At 45.6% G+C, this 18832-nt stretch overlaps 1 long non-coding RNA gene across 1 annotated transcript; it reads left to right on the top strand.

Annotated features, from left to right (window-relative positions):
• Positions 1-1900: 1900 nt before the first annotated feature.
• Positions 1901-18238, top strand: LOC309873731. The gene is made up of 4 exons (XR_014316726.1): positions 1901-2028; positions 14999-15210; positions 16139-16191; positions 17410-18238. It is a non-coding gene; the product is annotated as an uncharacterized lncRNA (long non-coding RNA).
• The last annotated feature ends 594 nt before the right edge of the window (positions 18239-18832 follow it).

The raw sequence follows: 18832 nt of genomic DNA on the forward strand, positions 1-18832 counted from the left end.
GTAGACATGGGTGTAAAATGCTTTTTTTTTTTTTTTTTTTTTTTTTTTTTTTTTTTTGCCCCAGTGGGGCTCATAGTTTAAGGCAGAAAGGAGACAAGTGATGTAGACACTGTTATAGTTGGCTTTCATAGGTAACTGTATACTTGCAACAATATGAGAAATACATACAGAAACTACAGGAAAACATTGATGCTGGGGCATAGGATTTGCTTTGAATTGTATGCAGCTCAGAGAAAGTCAGACTGGGACTAAAAGGCTGGTGGCTGTCAGAGCCTTGGGCTCACCCTCTCTTCCCATGTCACAAACTTGTCCCTTGGGCTACTAACCTGGAAATAAAGCAAGCACCCCTGAGGTTACAGTGTTTGCTCAGTGCAGAATGAATTATGGTAAGGAGTGGCTTTTAGGACTAGATGTCTTCATTCTGATTATTTCCTTCATGTTTTGATTTTGAAACAGGAATTGCTTTTGTTGGGATCAAGCAAAATGGACTGTGTGTGTGTGCTCTTTTTGCTGTCCCTTGTCTCTCTGGGAAGTGGCTGGTTTCATCCACCATTAACCCCCTGCCTGTGCTTGTTCCTTGTCAGATCCATCCATGTCTCTACTTCTATACATTTTTTTTGGTGGTTATTGAAGTTAAAACTGCAGGACCCTTGCTCTTTAAGAAGGAGCCCATCAGGACACCCATTAGGCTGCTTTAGCATCCTTTGAAGGACAGAAACAGCTCCTTGGCACCTGGAGCCCCTTGGATGTGGTTCACCTACTGGCGAGGCGGACACATGCCTGGGGGATGCCACAAGGCTGGACTGAGAGCCTTGGCGTGCCCAGCTGGCACCCAGCAGGACCATTTCTTTGACTCCCTTCAGTATAAATCCTTGTCTCCATAGCACTTCATCTGGTGTGGTGAACACGCATGGTTTTTCTCTCCTCTTTTCCCTGAGGAGGGCGGGGGGGAGCCTGGTGTGGGCAGTGCAGTGTTTCTGCTTTGCTCCGGTTATTTCAGAAACAAACCTAAAAACATATGTTCATTTCAGTTCGTTTATGTGACAGAAGCAAGGCTGAAGAGATAGGCCTGGAAAGGGGAGCTGAAACCTCCCTCAGAGCTGCGCTGTGCTCAGGGATCCTGTTACATGGAGTTTACTGCAGGCTGGTGTTTAAATTTCACTACAGCCTGCCCCACCATTGTATTTTTAAAGGTCCCTTTCTTTAATAAATGTCTTACTTTTCTCTCCTCCTTTCTTCACTTTCTCCTGTTTTTCCCTTCTGGACAGTCTCCAGAACTGGAGATTTTTTTTTGGAAATACCCTCTGTTCTGCAGAAATCATCATATATACACTACAGAAACACATTTGTACAAATACTCACAGTCCAGTTTTTCATCTTATCTAAATTCTTGTTGCGTTGCATGCTGTTCCCTTGCTCCACAATTCTTACCTACACTTCCATGACTCTGAAGGCAGCCTGTGCCCCTGAAATAGGTATGTGTTAATACGGCAACAAGGGGGATTGGCAGGAAATGACAATGGAAGATTTTCTCATGAAAAAGCCAGAATTCACACGTCTGGTTTTCATTCTTCATCAAAGCAAAAAGAGAGTTTTATGGATGCTGGTAGGAAGAAAGCTGGGGAGATTCCAGCAGATAATGTCCTGACTGGTGGGGACAGAGGTGAGGGGACAACCAATTCCGAGTCTCAGCTCAGGCTGCCCCTGGATGCAGAGCTGACCTCCACCTCTGTGAGTTTGTCTGCTCTGCCAGTCTTCAAAGAGCTGGAAAGGGGTTTTTGTTACTGTGGTTGAGCTATTGAAATGTGATTATGGTAGCCAGGGAAGCTCTAGGTTAGCCATCATGGTGTGAAAAAGCTGATATTATTGATAGGAAGTACTCTCTCTTGCTCTTCTTCCTAGTGACGTTGGTGGGAATCCAGCTGTAAATTTCAGTGGGAGCAGGATCCAACACCTAAACCACAATGAGTCCCTCTGGTAGCTGCAGACTGAAAACCATCTCCTCAGCCACTTCTGAAATGTCTGTATGTAAGTAAAAGTGATCAGAGTCCTGTTTGTTTCCCAGCGAATGCATTTGCCATAGTGTACCAATAAACTTTCCCAGATTTTATTTCTTAAAAATTTTAATTAAGAGGTCAGTTCTATTTGTGAACAAAGCTGTCTGAATGTAAAGTTAACAGAAAGCATCAGGGACTTTTACAGTTTTTCCCTGTGGCTGAGTGCTGCTGCTATTGCTTTTTAGAAAATTCTGTGCATATGATTCTTTTTTTATTAGAAAGTAAACAGAAAACACATGCCAAGTAGCCGCTTCAAAAGGTCCTTGCTGCAATACCAGGGCTAGAGCTGCGCAGAAGTCTCCTTATGAAATGGGAAAGCAGGCAAGTTGCTTTCAGGTCTTTTGGTACAAAACCGCAGCTCCAGCCAGCTTAGTGAAAGGTTTATGAACCTTCTGGAGAGCCTCTGCTGCGTGTAATGAACCTACACTGATGTTTTGCTACTCCTCTGAAACTGTGTGAAACCCAAGAGTTTGAGGATTCAAACCAAGCAGAAAAGAAGGGAAGGAGCACTCCTAGGATGGGAAATCCTGGGCAAACATCTGCAGAAATCATGGGTGGCACTAGCAGAAAGGCTCTATGGGGGGATAGCCACCTCCCCAGCTTTTGATGATGACTTTGGCCACAGAACGAGTAAGATGTCCTCAAGTTGACATGATTTACCCAAAACAGAGGTGTGCCAGGAGCCCCCTGCGACACGGCACAAGGTGCCAGCTCTGTGCATGGGGCAGGCTGTGTGGGTTTGGCAGACGCTCCAGGGGGAATTCTTTCTTTTGGGTGTTACTAGGGGCTTTGCCGTGGTCGTGCCGAGGTTAGCCTGGGCTAACATCCTGCTTTTTGAGCAAGATCTGTAGCTGGGGTATGGTCATTTAAGGTAGCGTGGATATCCCTGTGCCTGGAGTGTTTTGCATCTCTCTCCCCGTGCCTGCTCCGCTTCTTGCATAGCGTGGCTTGTGCAGGATATCATCTTACCAGAACAACGCTTCTGAGATGCTGCTGTAACTGGAGATGCCCTGACCTTCCAGTCACACGCTAGCTTTTCTTGTGCCAAAACAAAAAGGTAAGAAAATAGAAACTAAAAGTATAGAGCAACCACTGGGTATGTGTTTGCTTTGCCGATCCTGAGCCTGTAAATAGTCTGGTTCACCAGCAGTGTTTCTGTTTGGGGTTTCTGCCTCATTGCTGCTTGGTAACTGGCTTTGAAGATGCTTGGTGGTTTTCTTTGCTTTTTCAAGGGAGGGAGAAGGAAGATAAGAGTGGGTTGACTGCAGCTGTCGGAGGCCAGTGGGGCAGGAGGCACAGCTCACTCTCCATGTGTGGAGGCAGTGTGGTGCCCAGGCGGGGCTGACAGTGAGCATGGGAGAGGAGCAAAGCACAAAAAATAGCACGCATTCACATAGCCAGGTCTTCCCTAGGCTGGCCTGCAGCACTCTGTTCCCAAAACACATCCTTAGGCAAGGCTGTTTGTCCAGGTGTCTGTGAGAAGAGCTGCACCCTTTTACTTAAAGCTGTGCATTCGAACACGTTTCCAGTGAACTAGTGCAAGTGCCTGTCCTCTTATTTCATTAGGATACTAACTTAATTACTTTTCCCCCACAAAATAATTGGCTTGTGAGTTATTTTAGCTCAGAGCTAAACTAAGATTAATTAAGCTAAACTAAGATTAAACTGAGATTAAGACTGAGATTAATACACCATTTTCACACCTCCTCACACATGTTTTTGATATGGTATTTGAACTTGTAGAAAACTCTGTGTGAACAAAGCTTGGGAAACCATGGTTCCTTTTCAGAGGGGTGAAGAGGAACTGGTTTCCCTTGTACCACTGAGGCTTTTGTGGACTTCTTGCAAAGCGATCCCCAGGCAGTCTCAGCTGTGTCTCACATTTCCCAGGCTCCTTCCCATGGTATCAGCATTGCAGTCTCCTCTAGCGGTTCCCAAGCTTTTTGCTTGCGACCTCTTGGAGAACAAATGCACGCTTCTCTGTTGAAAGAGGCAAGGATGAAGGCATGGAAATTTCTGACGCTTGCAGTTTAAATTCAGAGTTCAAATTTTAGAGGTGTATTTCATGAAATAGGTAGGAGGCTGTTGAAGCCAAAAGGAAATCCCTGGAACATTAGCTTGTATGGGAGGGTGGCTTCTTGCATGCCGCAGCATACGAGGAGCCCTTGTGATAGTCCCACAGCTCTTCTGGAGCTGCCTGCTGGAGAGATGCTGCTTTTGTAACTGCCTTTTGGGTACAAGAGAGCTTATTTCTGTGAGAAGCAGAGCCCTTTTCGTGCCCACCGAGTCTTTGAACCAAGCAGCATGAACCCTAAACGATGCAGCATGACTTCCAGGTTCCGTGATATGCATGGGTGATTTTGCCAGCATTGTTCACATGAAGTGGCCAGAGAAGCGGGGGAACTTCGCATGCAGCAGTTCCCCTCTGAATTGTCCCACGAGTGCCGTCCCACTGGACCACCCCGATGCAGAATACAGCAGCCGTTCATTAACACAGAACAGAGATCCGGGGCTGGCCATAGGAAGCAAAAGCCCAAAAGCACACTGCAGTATCCTTGTTCTCCCTTCACAAAGCTGCTCTGTGTTAAACTATGGTATCGACCCACACTGGCGCACAAATGCCTTTCGTCAGGGGTTTGCACACTGTGTTATACGAGGCTTCAGTTAAAAAACAGCCAGAACCTGATGTGGTGATTTTCTGCTTAATGGTATCAGAAGTGAGTTTTGATCGGGGAATAAATGGGAAGACCGTGCCCCACTGCAGTGCCGGAGGGAGCAGGGTGCTCGGGTGCTACGGCGGTCTCACAGTGGCTGCAGAGGAGATGGGGTATTCCAAAATCTTTCTCTGACGTGGCTCTCCCAGAATGCAGCCCGCAGATCCTTGTATGTTTAATAAGGTGCTAAAGCAGTACTCGAAATGTTCATTCACAGTCTCCTGTTCTGGATCATTTCATTGACCATCTGGTGTTGATTTTTTTTCTTTCTTAAAGATGCTTTGCATCCTGTGCATTACTTTCTGTTTACCCTTTGGGCCCCAGCCTGGCAGAGTGCCTGGGAATGTGCCTGATGTTCTGTCCCTTCCCAGCTCAGCAAAACATTGAAGACGGTGCGTGGTGATAAGCCGTCATCTTCCTGCTCCCACCTCATCCTACCACCTGCTAGGGGAGCCTTTGGGTGGAGGCTGGGAGAAGGATGGAAGAGTTTGTACAAACAGTATTTTTCTTCCCAGGGAGGATTTTAGTGCTTGTTTTTGTGGCTCACTCAGATTTGCATTCTTGAATACTGATAGCAGCTGGGCATTGAAGTGGTAGGAGAGAGAATTGTTCAATGGGAAAAAAAAAAGTCCATTCATGGGTCCAAGCAGAGCTGCACTTTGACACTGAGAGCTGAAAGACTTTCCATCTGAACCTCCTTTTTTCCCCACATGTTAGTGCCACTGGTGCCACTGCTAAAATGCAGTCATGTTGCGCACTGTGATGATTCAGTTCGTTTGCTTAGCTGGAGGAAAAAGGAAAACTCCCCCTTTTCTGTAGTGACCGGAGTGAAAGGGCACATTTAAACCTGAGGAAGAGCTGGCAGCTGCGGAGGAAATCTGCTGGAAGGCAAAACCCAGGGAACTGCAGTGAGGGGACACTGGAGGTTTTCAGTATGCCTGTGTATGCATGCATGGGAAAAAGAGAGTGGTAAGAAGGACCCGATGCCCACCACGTTCAGCTGGGGAGGGAATGCAGACCCGGTCGTCGTGACAGGCAGGTTCAGGAGCAGGTTTTAATCTCTTGAAGGACCTGGTGTCAGTTGCTGTGGGTGGACATTTGTCCCCGGTGCTGGGTGCCCATTGGGGCCACCTCCAAGCCACAGAGCCACGTGCTTCTGTGCCATGGCTGGTCCCCTCAGTTCTGCCCGCAGAGGTACCTCGGGAGGGCATGTGCCTGGGCTTACCCCCCTGCTCTGAGTGGCCTGCACTGTACTGTCACGGCACTGCTGCGTAAGCTATTAAGTTAAATCAGCTTAACTGGTTTTAGTTTGTTTAAATGGCCTTTTACGGTGCTGTGAGTACATTGTTCTTAAACCAAATCTTTTCGTTGCGCTTATCTGGATGTCTTTAGTTTTGTCATGCTGATGAAGTTCTTACTCGATTTATTTAGCCAGTGTGTATGTTGCCTAATGGTATGTTGTCCTCTGCTCTGGGATCTTCTTTGGTTCAGGTGGTACCACAGCTTTTCTAGGAAGGAAGCCAGGATTTCTCTGGTCATCGGGGTGCATTTGCATTTGCTCACTGTTTATCTCTGTTTATCTCTGTTTGTATTACGCTGCCATCCATGGTACTCCTGCACGTGTCCTGTGTTTGTGTGGTGCCCAAACCATGACACCTCTGTAGCTTGTGGTTTGTGTGGGAGATGAAAAGCCCCACAGGGAATGGCTGGAGATTGTTATAAGGATCTCGATGGTGCATTTTGTTCTCCTAAATGAAATTCCTGTCACAGGCCTTTCTATACGCTGAAGCACAGGAATCCTTCTGAAAGTGCCTTCACTCCCTGTGTGTTTATTTTCAAAGTCCTTCAGGTTTTGTTTGTCTATTTTGTCGTGTCCAGTTTCTTATCTGATGCCTTCTGGTTACCTTTCTAATTCAGAGACAAAGTCCAAAGAAAGATTGGCATCTACTTACGGAGGGTGGCGTTGGCAGAGGAATGGATTATCTCTGCCCCCTTTTTGATCTGAATATTGTCCTCATAAAACAACCCCAGCTGAGGTCTGAAAGAGTTGCATTTCCTGCAATGGCTGTTGTCACAGTCCCCAAACGGAATATATGTCATCTAAAATTAAGGGACAAGACTGCGGCCCTGTGGAGCTGTGGCATATCAGGGGTGATAGGGCCGTGAGGCGTATTTAGTAGGAGAATCGATTGCTGGCAAATGTCCCTCAGGGTTGCTTTCAAGGATGCCCAAGGATCAAGGTCCCACGTCATGCCCAGGCACTCTGCCACACTGCTTCATCATCCCTACTACTGGAAAACAGGCCTTCAAGCTTCACATGGATCTTCCCGTCATTTAAAGACTATTTCTTCTTACCCTATCCCCCAAAAATCATTGTGTACACTCTCTGTGTGCTCCATCTGCTTTAACATTGAGTGTTCATGTTTCAGAGAGCACGCAGAAGCAAAGAAAATGAACTCAGGCCTCAGAAGGTGACTTACAAGCCTTTTTGGCTGAGCAGGGGCTTGACTGGAAGACAATTATACCATGCCAATATGGTCTTAAAGCACCTCAGGGCGTCCTGGCTGCTGGTATTTAATGAGTGGCAGTGCATGGACACTGCAAAAGGAGTACAAGATGTGTTACAAAGCAGTTGTTCCCTTATAACACGCTTGTGATCTGCCATGTGGCTGGAGCAAGGCCCAGCAGTGACGGAGACCTCGTTCAGGTGAGGGTGAACAACCTCGAGTGCATAACAGAGAATGTGAAATATGTGAGCACAGCAAGAGATCAGACAATCTTGTGGTGATTGTTAATGGTTGTGTCCAGGTAATTAGCATGGCGAGTTATTTACAATACCCCCTGTTGGTAGAGAGAGTCCCACAGTAATGTTAATGAAGGGGGACAATAAATAGTGGGGAGGCGAATGGTGGTTGCTTTAACTGGAGTCCAGACCAAAATCCTCTCCAGGGCCATTTAGTTGGCTTTCCTGACACTCTATTTGTGCAGAATTTACCTCAGCTATCAGCTGCTTCTTCCATTCCTGCTGTAAGTGACCGAGGTGATGGTGGTGATGTCACTCTAGTGGGCCATGATGCAAGGTGCAAGCATGTTTCAGTCTCGGGACACAAACACACCTCCCAAACAGGGAGGTGTGTCTCCTCAAACACCTTTTCAGGTGTCTGAACAGCCCTCTTCAAGAAGCTGTGCAACTGCAGATTTTTCCATGTTTTACCGAAGCGGCAGGAAAAGCAGTGCTTTCCGACAGCATTCCACAGCCATTGCTTTGATTTTGGAGAATTCATTTCCAAAAAATGTCTAGCGAGCTGAATAAAGCTGAATTAGCAAATCACAGATACCCAGAAGGAACAGTGTCCTGTTTATAAGGAAAGAGTGCGGTTACTGTGGTCAGACAGCCGGGCCGCAGGCCAGGTCATGCCTCCTAAGCATATTTTATCTCGCCTCATGTCACAGGCAGGATGTGGGGGATGTACGAGTTTCTCCTCTGAAAGGTGAGGGTGATTCACAGAGTGCAGGCTGGCGTTACTCCTGTGCCGGCTGCTTTGCCTTACACCAGCTTCTTCATGAAGGTATCGGAGGAAATCACCTCGGTGGCGCTCCCCATGCAGTCGGGGTGGCGAAGGCAGGCTGTGACCAGGCCTGAATGGACCCCTTCTTCTCAGCCAAGTACTACTGCTTAAGGTATGTGTCTGCTGGGTGAGCTGGGGTGTGACCGTCGTGCTTAAACCATTTGTGGAGCTACCATGGGCTGGAAACCACCGGGCTGGAGGCAAGGGCCCTGAGTGTCCTTGCTTGCGCTGCTTGCCCATGCTGCCCTGCCCTCGCTGCTGATGCTGCGTGCAGATGGGAAGAGGCTCCCTGGGCTGCAGAAGCAGCTCTGCTCTGCTGGCTGGAGCTAAGGAGACGTCTAGTGGTGGTATTTCAAGATCCAGATCTCCCCGTAACTACAGGCATCTGTTTTTTCTGCTGTTGCTGCAGCTTCCTCCAGAGTGATTTTGTGGAGGGCACAAGTGAGATTAGAAGTGCCTTGTGTCATGTTTCCCTTGAAAAAGAAACCCCTCAAATTCAATGATAGGATGTGGGTGAACTTCAGCTTTCAGTCTGTGTGGGGATCCCTCTGTGACTGCAGGAGGACTTCCAGCTGCAAGAAAGGTGTTACTGGTACAAAACTGATGCTGTTGTCCTGACTTGGCCTGATGGGCTGTGTATGGCTTCTGCCTTTGTGCACTGAAACCCCAGATTTTAGGATTGATTTGAGCTCCACAGAATATGTAAGACATTTCTGGCTGTGGCAGCGCAGTGAGACCCCACTGCACAGCACAGGCACTGTCAAACTGGCTGCTGGTTTCTCAATTATATGTACTGATTTCTGTGGTCATATCACCTCTCCTCAGGCAGTCGTTGGGGCCTTATCATGGGGTAAAGCTGAAAGAGACAGCACCATATCCCCCTTTTCCACACACATGCTGCCGAGACTATAGCAAATGTATGTAGCTGCACGTATCAGTGCAACACAATACAATAAATAAATAGTGAAAGAAGATTAAGGGGGGATTGTTAATATTATCCTATTTTCTTTTGGGATTTACAAAGATTAGATATTCTGTAGTTGGTGGTAGGTTTGCTCTGAGGGAACGTGCCGGTGGAAAGATTGCTTTTTGGCAAAATGATCTTTGGGGCTGTGCCAATAACTGGTGGAGAAACTCAGGTGCAGCTCCCAAGCGATGGTTCTCCTGCTGAAGACCATTGCAACAGGCAGACACATTAATGTATTGCTGAACCACCTCCTCTTTCTCCCCAGTCCAAGAAATGCATCATGTTTCCTCAATGTAAAGGAACTAATTACTTATTTTTCAGGCTAATAAACCAAATGCAATGTATACATGCCCCCCTGATGTGTTCTGGAATTGCTGCTGCTGCAGTCACAGTAGGGGAGGATTTCGCTGCTGCTGTTGCTGTGTTTTTCTTGTGGCACATTATTTAGACAAAGCTGTCTCTTGTTTTTTTTTTTTTTTTAGGCAGAGGGAAACTTCTGCTGTAGTTTGTTGGACAGTTTTCTTTTCTGAATCCCTTTAACTTATTAATTTCCTTTAATGTTTCTTTCCTATTTCTCAATAATTCTTTTTTTTTTTTTTAATTTCTTTTCCCTTTTTTTTTTTCCTTCCTTGAATGAAGAAACGTCCTCAAAACCAGTGACCAGCAGAAAGACCTTGAGTAATAATCCTTCACTCTTGTCCATCTTCTTTATTTAGCCCAGACTTTTCTCTGACTTTCTGGCTTGTACATGCCTGAAGCCAGTCATTACCTTGATTACAGAACAGCCTTCTATGATGTATCTGCTCTGGTGCGGAACGGGGAGCACAGGCAGAGCTCAGACACCTACCTTTCCTTCAGACAAGCTTATGAAAGCTTGTCTTGTGCTTGGGGCTGGCTGAAATTGCCCACATGATGTACTGAAGTGGTTCCTTTACTGTGGATTCACACTGATTTTTTTCCAATTTAATTCCTTCCTTCTCACCTCCCAGATTTTTCCAATGTGTAATTTTAGTTTTTTTTTTTTTTTTTTTTTTTTTTTTTTTTTTTTTAAGTTAAGATGCTTTTATTTAATTCTTCCCTGTTCTTCCTTGCTTTCATACACTTACAATTTTGCCAAGAAATGTACTAAAGCATGTGAAGAGCAGATTTTTTGGTGGGGGTACTATTCCCCCCCTGTTACCCCAAGACTCTTCCTGCCCTTGCTGCACAAGTGTATGTCATTTTAACTTCATCAATTCAATATCTGAAAAAAAAAAAAAAATGCAGTAGCTTTAAAGTCACAGGATTTTTACTTTTTTGTTGTGCCGTGACTTCTCTAAGGCTTGTGAGGTACTACTGAAGGGCTCTGTGATGGGAAAAGATAGCAAATGCCAATTTCTTTGTATCAGCAGGCTCTGCAAGGATGACTTCCCATAGTAATACCCCCTCTTACATTCTCACCTCACCCTTTAACACCAGCTATTGCTACTTCAGGCTGTGCTGCAAACAGCAAACCCCCAGAGGAGAGGAGAGTCCCTCTCCTTTGGAAGAAAGCTTTCATGTCCTAGCTATCCTTACAGTGAGAACCTCATTGCTTTCATGAGGGATTTTGCCACATGCTGCTTTGCAAGGCACTGCAAATTAACCTGAATCTCCCAATTTTGTTTTGCACTATTTTCCACCCATCTCACTGACCAGGTTAGATTTGCGGGTGCGGGGTCTAAGCGAGGGTGGAGTGTGTATGGATAAGATGGAAATGTTATTCCTTCCTCCTGAGCAGTCTGTGCAGGGAGCGTATATTCCGCACGGGTGTACTGGTGTGCAAGGGATGCTCCGAAGCCCCCCGGCTCCCAGCTGCTCCTCCAGTGGAGCAACAGTGCCAGCTGCTGGCTGCTGCCCCTGGCCGGCCTGCCTGCCGGGGTGCTTGGCCGGGCTTCTTCCCTCGGAGGGCACCCTGCTGATGGTTTGGGTACTCATCAGTGGCTTCTCCCTTTGGTAGTTAGTCCCTGTCTCTGTAGCAAAATAATATCCCCGTGCGGACAGGTAAGCCCATGCTGGTTGCTTTCTTTGGGACGTTTCGCACTGTTGTTGTTCCAGCACGTTTGTTCGGGTTGTTCTCAAGCCCCTTTCCTCCAACAGTCGCTGCTGTGGGCACTGGAGGGGCTGTGGAAGGTGTTGTGTGCTTTTCTGATGACTTTTTCATCAGTTGATGGCAGCAGCAGTTTGCCAGCTGCAAATCTGAGACTCTTATTTGTGCTACAGTCACTGTCCGCTCTGGCAAGGTGGTGGCTTGTGTGTTTTTGTGCAGGGCACTGAACTGGGGTTTTGGTCAGAAAGAAAAGAGGAAGAAAGTGGAGGGGGCAAAGGAGAGAATGTACTGATACTTAGAAGCCTGTGTTTAATTTCATTAACTTTCCAGTGAAATGCTTCAGTAGTTTTTGTTGTTGTTGTTGTTTTTTTTTTTTGTTTGTTTGTTTTGTTTTTTTTTTTTTAAGATAATATCAGTTGGAAAAGGTAAGTCTGTTTCCTTAAGAGTATCCTACAAAAAGGTGTTCTCCTCTCTTGTTTGATCCATAATCCATTGTTTTGCCCTGTTCTCTTTCCCTTTCCTGCCCATAGCAATTTTCTAGTGGTCATGGTGTTTGCAAAAGGTGCTGGTGGGGAGAGATGAATAGGTAGTAGGAGACTGGAAGACAGGAGGAAAAAAAAAAAAAAAAAAAAAAAGAGTAAGAAAAGTAAGAAGAGTGAGAGCCTTGCAGAGAAAGGGGAAAGGAGGGGAATGGGTGAAGCAAGTAACCTAGGAGGATGACTGAGGAAAGTTTGCTGGAAAAACAAAAAAGGATGGATGGGAGGAGAGAAGCAGCCAAACAAGCTGAAAGCGAGTTTGATGAATCAGGGTTTCTGTGGTTTTCTTGCACCTCACAAAGTACCATTTTTAACTCCCTCCCAGCCACAAATTTTCTTCCTAATTATTTTGGAACAGGACATAAGAGGAAAACAAATAAATCAGCTATTCTTAAATACATGTGGCGAGTCCAGGCTGAGGTGCAGGTGGACTGCGGCCATGCAAGGGCTCTGCATTGAGGTCAGAGAGCTTTGGCCACCCAGCAGGCTTAGCACTGCTTCCAGCCCTCTGTTACTCTTTGTCTTGGATGCCTTTTTTTTTTTTTTTTTTTTTTTTTTCTATTGCCTTCATAGGGGAATCTAAGCCAGGCAGGCTAGAACTAATAATAATAAAAACAACAACAACTGATGCTACATGGAAAGGCAGGAACATCAAATCTCCTTCAGTGAAACTAAAACCTCAGATTTTTGGGGGAAGGTTTTGTCAGGTGAAGCTTAGAAGCCCTATGACAACAGCAACTCAGCAGAGAAATTGCATGCACGTGCAGCACTGTGGGTCCGGAGGCTGTCAGGTGCTTTGGTGGATGTCAGGAGCAGGAAATCTGAGCAATTAGGGGATAATCTCAATCAGTTTTTCAAGTCAGTGATTTCCTGATTCCCGGGGTGCTGGGAATGGTTGAAAAGTGAAACTCAGGTATTGCCTAACATCTCAGAAAGCAGAAGGCAAATAAACAGAAAAGGAGTTTTTAATTCTAGGCTCCCCTAACTAAATAGAAAACGGCTACTGCCCTGAGCTAAAAAGTTAAAGGAGTGTTTGGGATTCTTGTTTTTTGTTTGTTTTGTTTATTTGTTTGTTTGCTTTGTTTATTAACTAATGCTTTTGAAAATTACCGTAAATTATTGTAATTGTGACTATAACAATAGCTGTAGGCAGAGAAAGAAGCAGATCCAAGCACTCCAAGCAAATCAGAATGGTAACTACTTCACAGTAACACCTGCGAGTGCCACTCAAGCTGACTGCTCTCACAACTCTTTTTAAACTATTTTTTTGTGAGAGGGGAAGAAGGGGGACATCAGTTTTGCCTGTTCAGATGGTTTTCTATCAAAAGAAATGTGTGCCAGACCTGGCACAAGGAAGCGTGTAGAGGAGAGTGAAGTATAACCATCCCCTTTCCAGCGACAGCAAGCTGTTAGGCTGGCCCTAGCCACACCACATAACTTTGCCACGGTGTTTGGGAGGTAGACAACATACAAGCATGTTAATATATGAGGGTAGATTTAATCTAATGGGCCAACTACACTGAGCTGGCATTGTGCAAGAACAAAGCTCTGTAATAAGAAATGTTATTGTGATACTTGTGTTTTCAGTTTGGATATTACGTGGCACTCAGTTGGATTCCTTCTTTGCATGTTCATTGCTTGAATCACCTAATTGCTGTGTTTTATTTTAAATTGCAGAGTAAGAAGTTTTTATTTAGCATTATAAACTGATTTCACAAAGGATTTTTTATAAGTTTTGTTGTTTATGTTGCTCATTATGAGTCTTTTGAGGTCTGCAATTTTAATGTTTTATTTGTATCAGCTTTAGCTGAACCTATAAAATAACTGTTAAAATCTGTTCATTAAAAAAAAAAAAAAAAGAAAGAAAAAAGAAAAGAAAATCACAGATTTGGTAAACAGCAGGAACCTATTTGAGTCAGTAAAGGCATGTCTGGAAGCTGGAGGGAGGGGTGCCAGAAGTGGCTGGAAAGGCAACAGACAAAGCACAGAAACAATGGGACATGCAGGAGAACGGGATGTCCCCTTCAGGGGAGCTGTTCCACTAAAAGAACCCCCCTAACAAATTTTCTCAGGTTATCAAAAGTAAAATAAAGCACATGTGCTGAAGAAAAGAGAGATTAGGACTGTTCTTTCCTATTAACTTGCCATCGGTACTGAGTGCTGCTGTGTAGCTTCTGCCTGGAGACTTGCAAAAATCTTATGAAGCTCCCCAGGAGCTGGTGAGTGGTTAAAAGACCAGTCTCAAGTTTCTATTTGAACACGTGTAGCATTTTCTTTCCCAATAAAACATCTACCTTACTGGTCTGGTTTGGACTCAGATGCCCTTGCACTGTCCCTCTTTGCCCTGAGCCACTCTTGCTTTCTTCCCAAAATCTCCAGGTTTCAATCTCTTCCTATGCACCAAGGGTCTGAACCCATCTCACACATCGGGAGCACACCCAGATGTGAGCAAAGGCATATAACAAGGAGCCACTTATGAAGAAGATTCTGTGAAATTGATTTCTTCAGTACAACCAGTATGTTGCTAATGACAATGTTTTGACTGTTACTGATATAAATAATTGAGCTGGATGTCATGTTAATATTTTTTATGTAATTGAACAAAATGAAAATCTTTGGCTGACATGTGGCTGCAATCTTGAAGATTTTGTTCTGCAAAAAAATATTTTTCTTGGTTTTCATTCAAACACTTTTATTTTAGATAAGACAGCATTTTTTAACCAATTGAAAATGCAAATTGAAAATATTTTTTGGCAGCTGATCACAGGTAATTAAAAAAAACACAAACCAAACCAAACAAAACGACAACAACAACAACAACAACAAAAACATAAACAAACAACCAAATAAAACCAACTATCTAGGAAGTTCTTCAGAAGTTAAAATTTACCATATTTCAGCCAGGAGAAGCATCAGTAATTCATTCTCAAAGGTGAGATAAGAACAATGCAATTGCAGGTGGGATTCAGGTACCTTCAACCAAACTGAAGCTTTTTGCAGGGAGGGACATGGCAGGTGACATCTTCACTGACTGTTTAGGATGTAAACCATTAGTCCTGTCTCTCCCTCCACTTCTTTTTCTTGCAGGGCTGCTTTCTGACCATTCCAGCCGTGCAATCAGACAAGTAACAGCACTGACAGCAGAGAAAAGTGTACGAGCCCGTCCAACTCCAGGCTGCAGCTGTGTGAGAAGCAATCCAGTTACACAAACGTCAACAGCAGCCATGCCTGGGTGCTGTGGGAGAATGCTCTTGGTCATTCCTCATCCATTTTTCCTATGGAATACGTGAAAACACGGGGTTTGTATGCATGTTAAGTCTACGATAATTTGTCTACTTGTTTCAGTGACCAAGTTAAGGTGTGGTCTGTAATACTACCGGAGAAAAGAGAATACAGCTTTGAGAGATGTTCCTCCTTATGTACATCCTTTGAGGGTTTGGAGCAGACCAACCAGGAGTTCATAGACTCCCAAGGGACTTAAAGGATCCTCCCTGCACATGAAATTTCGGAAACTCACTATAGCTTTGATAGAAAATGTTCCAGGGTCAAACTGAACTAAGTGGACAAGCCAGCAATCTTTCAATTTCAAGGAATGTACTCTGCTTAAAAGCATGTCTCTGGCTGTAGTGAAGACAGACTGGATGACTTTGGTGTGCTCGAGGGCAGGACTGCCACCCAGACAGGCTCAGACAGGTGGGAGAAGTAGGCCAACGGGGACTTAAGAAATTCAACCAGGAGAGATGCTGAGTTCTGCACTTGGGCTGGATGAACCCTGGTGCTGATAGAGGCTGGGGAGCAGTTTGGCAGGAAGGGCCCTGCATGTATTGACCCGGGGGGCAGCAGTCCTCAGAGGTACTGGAGTGGGTACAAGAGGCAGAGCAGCCTGGTCTGAGCTTTACTTGAGCAAGCAGTAGAACTAAGGAAATAGCAGGTTTTCATCCTCAGTCTGCCCCCATCTTGCCATGAGAAGCCATTGCCTCAGCTTTCCTGGTGCAATTGTTTCTCTCACTAGTTTGAAACCCTGTCCTGCCAAGTGATTTGGGTTCCAAACCAGAAGAGCCCTGGTATAGTTGTGTTATAGTTTATTTTACTTTCATGCAGGCATGAGCTCCTCTAAAGCCATATACTCCTCTGAGTAAAGGGAGCGGGTTACATGCTTTTTTATCCATCACAGACCCTAGAAATAAGTGGCCCCTTACTGTGAATATTTACATTTTTTCCTAACAGAGAAGCTGTCCTGAAAGACGAGCACAGAGGAGGCGAAGGACCTCTGCAGCCAGGTGAGATGTTCGGGGGGAGGCAGGGTGCTGTTTCTCCGTGCGAGAGCAGCAGGGTGGCACACCGCTAGGTCAGGGAGGTGGCAGTCTGTCCCTGCAGGGACAGATGTCCGTCCCCAATGGGACAGCTGTCCCTGCCCACGGGCTGCAGCAGGAGCACCGTGTGCGCGGTGAAGGGAGCCGCGGTGCCACTAGGTGTCCCTTGTCACCCGAGTGAAGTACGTGGCTCGTCCCCCTTGCTTCTTCTTCCTCTTTTCACTTAATTCTCCAAGGAAAGAGAGTCCCTTGTAGAAAGGCGTTTGTTCTGAAGGGGTGTTTCTTCCAGGGGCAACCCAAATTTCCCTGCTGGTAGCGCTAGGAAATGCCGGGTAGCTCAGCCAGCCAGTGTGGCGGTGGCTGACTTCTGCCAACCCCAATGCAGGCTTGGGCAGCATGAGGGGGTCCTGGCAGCCCCCCAGCAGAGCTGCTGGGATCAAGGGCACGTAGCTTTGGGGTTTCCTTGCACCCTCGTGGTGACTTGGATCTTTGGGGTGGGTTCCTATTGAAACTGACACCCACTGGGGACCCAGCCTTGCGGAGACAGCAGAAGGCACATGCCAGGTGTGGCCGTAGCCCCAGAAGCTTTGTGCCTCCCTGCAGGGAGGGGAAGGGGCTGTGGGTAGAGGCAGCAGCCCCTGGGGGAGGTGGGCTGTTGTAGGTATATGGCACGGAGCAGGGAGAGTTTGGCAAGGCTCTTGGAGGCAGCGCCTAAGGGGGCACAGGGAAACCTCCCTAACTTGCTCCTTCCTGTCCTCCCCAAACCTCTCCTTACATTTCCCAGCCCCAGCAATAGGACTGTGCTGGTCTCTCCTGCAGTCCTGTAAGAGTTAATTCCTCCCCGTGCCGTAGACGTGTGGCCGTGTTTTCACTGGAGTGGAAGCTGCGCTTCCATATGTCCCTAGCTCCCACAGCTGACACCTCGGCGCGGGCATCTGCGCCGCTTGGCAAGCCCGTGCCCTTGCAAGGATTCAACTGAGCTTGTGTGGGGCAAGTCCTCCCTGCCCCTGTCCCCCACAGTGCTCCATGTACCTTGTGCTGCTGCCACACACCTAGGGAGATGCACGTGTCCCCACACCGCTCTGAAAGCATCAGTGAGGGATTATCTGCCCGGATGGTGTTTAGTGCTTTATAAGTATTTCTTGAATGTGGGTAAGAACTGATGGACTGTAATCTGTTTCTTAGGATGTGCTGCTGCGGTGTGCAATTGCACAAACCAAGCTGTTGTGTATTCAGAGTCGCATCTGCCTGCCCAAATGACCAAAATGAAGTAATTGCTGCTTTCTACTTTATTTAAACCTGTGGGAGCCAGTAATGCTCATCCTCCTCATGCACCAAGGTGTCCACATGTGCCACTCGCCAACCTGGGACTTCTTCACCAAGCAATGTCTGAGCAAATCTCCTAAAAACAGAGCAACTGCTTGCAGATTATTGTGATCATAATTTGGCTGACACAGCCTTTATTACTAATGGTGATGCTGGAGATGGAAAACCCAGCTTGATTCTCAGATCCCTGCTGGAAAGTAATAAAATAAAGAGGAACAAAATCCACGAGTGTATTTGCTACCAAACCTTTGAAAAACACAAAAATGGAACCCTGCCAATACTGTTGCTGGCAATTTTTCAGACCAGAGCCTCTCTCCGAGATAGCATTAGAATTGGAAGTGCATTTTGTATCTATGGCATTAGTATCACATTGTGTACAAACAGGGAGTTTACAATTATTTGACATTTATTGGTTTGCATTGTAATTATTGTGTGCTGCTCTTATATCTTCCATCTATTTTTAAGCACCTTCCAGTAACGTAATAATGAGAAAATAACCCCAGTTATTGTGAAATGTGTTTATTTTGTTAACTGAAAGAATGGACAAAAGAAGTGCTTCAGTGGAAGTGCTCTTATAAAAATGGAAGGTATTGCAGTTTTTCAGTGAGGTCTTTGTTGAGAAGATCGGCTAAGGGAGGTTGGTTTTTACATAGTCTCCTTTGTCCATCTTTGTGCAATGGCAGAATTCACAACTAATTCTGATGGCAGAAGCTTCTCCTGGGGTGGTAGCTGAGGATGATATAATATCATGTACAACCATAGGAAACTTCCCCAAGCCATAGCTAGGATTTTGAATAACAGAATGAGCCTTTGGTACTAAGAAACAAGCCTGCGGTACTAGGAATACAGAAAAAGCTATCAAAATTTTAAACGTAAAAAGGGCCACTTGATAAAATCAGTAGCAAATAAAGAGGAATGTAAATGTAATTTCATTGATTGATTTCACTTCCTCTCTTTTTTCATGTTAATATATTTTTGTCCCTTAATTCATAACCACATGGTAATTAAAAAATGCAAGAAAAACTAACTTTTTACCATGCTAATTAAACTGTATGTCACATAGGCATTTGGGGAGAATTTCCCATGCTTTCCAGTGTGAATGGAAGGAAAGAGCAGTGGTGCTCACTTTAAACTCGATTTTTCTCTAGTACCTTGCAAAAAGGCTTCATTGTATTTTGATTAATCCATGCTTGGTCCACCTCGGATGTTTCCATGGAAACAGATTTTTTTTTCTTCTTGATGGCAACTGTTAGGCTCGGGAAGGTTCCTCTCTGCACAAAAC

This window comes from Aythya marila (genome assembly GCF_965140915.1).
Source record: "Aythya marila genome assembly, chromosome: 1".
NCBI lineage: Eukaryota > Metazoa > Chordata > Aves > Anseriformes > Anatidae > Aythya > Aythya marila.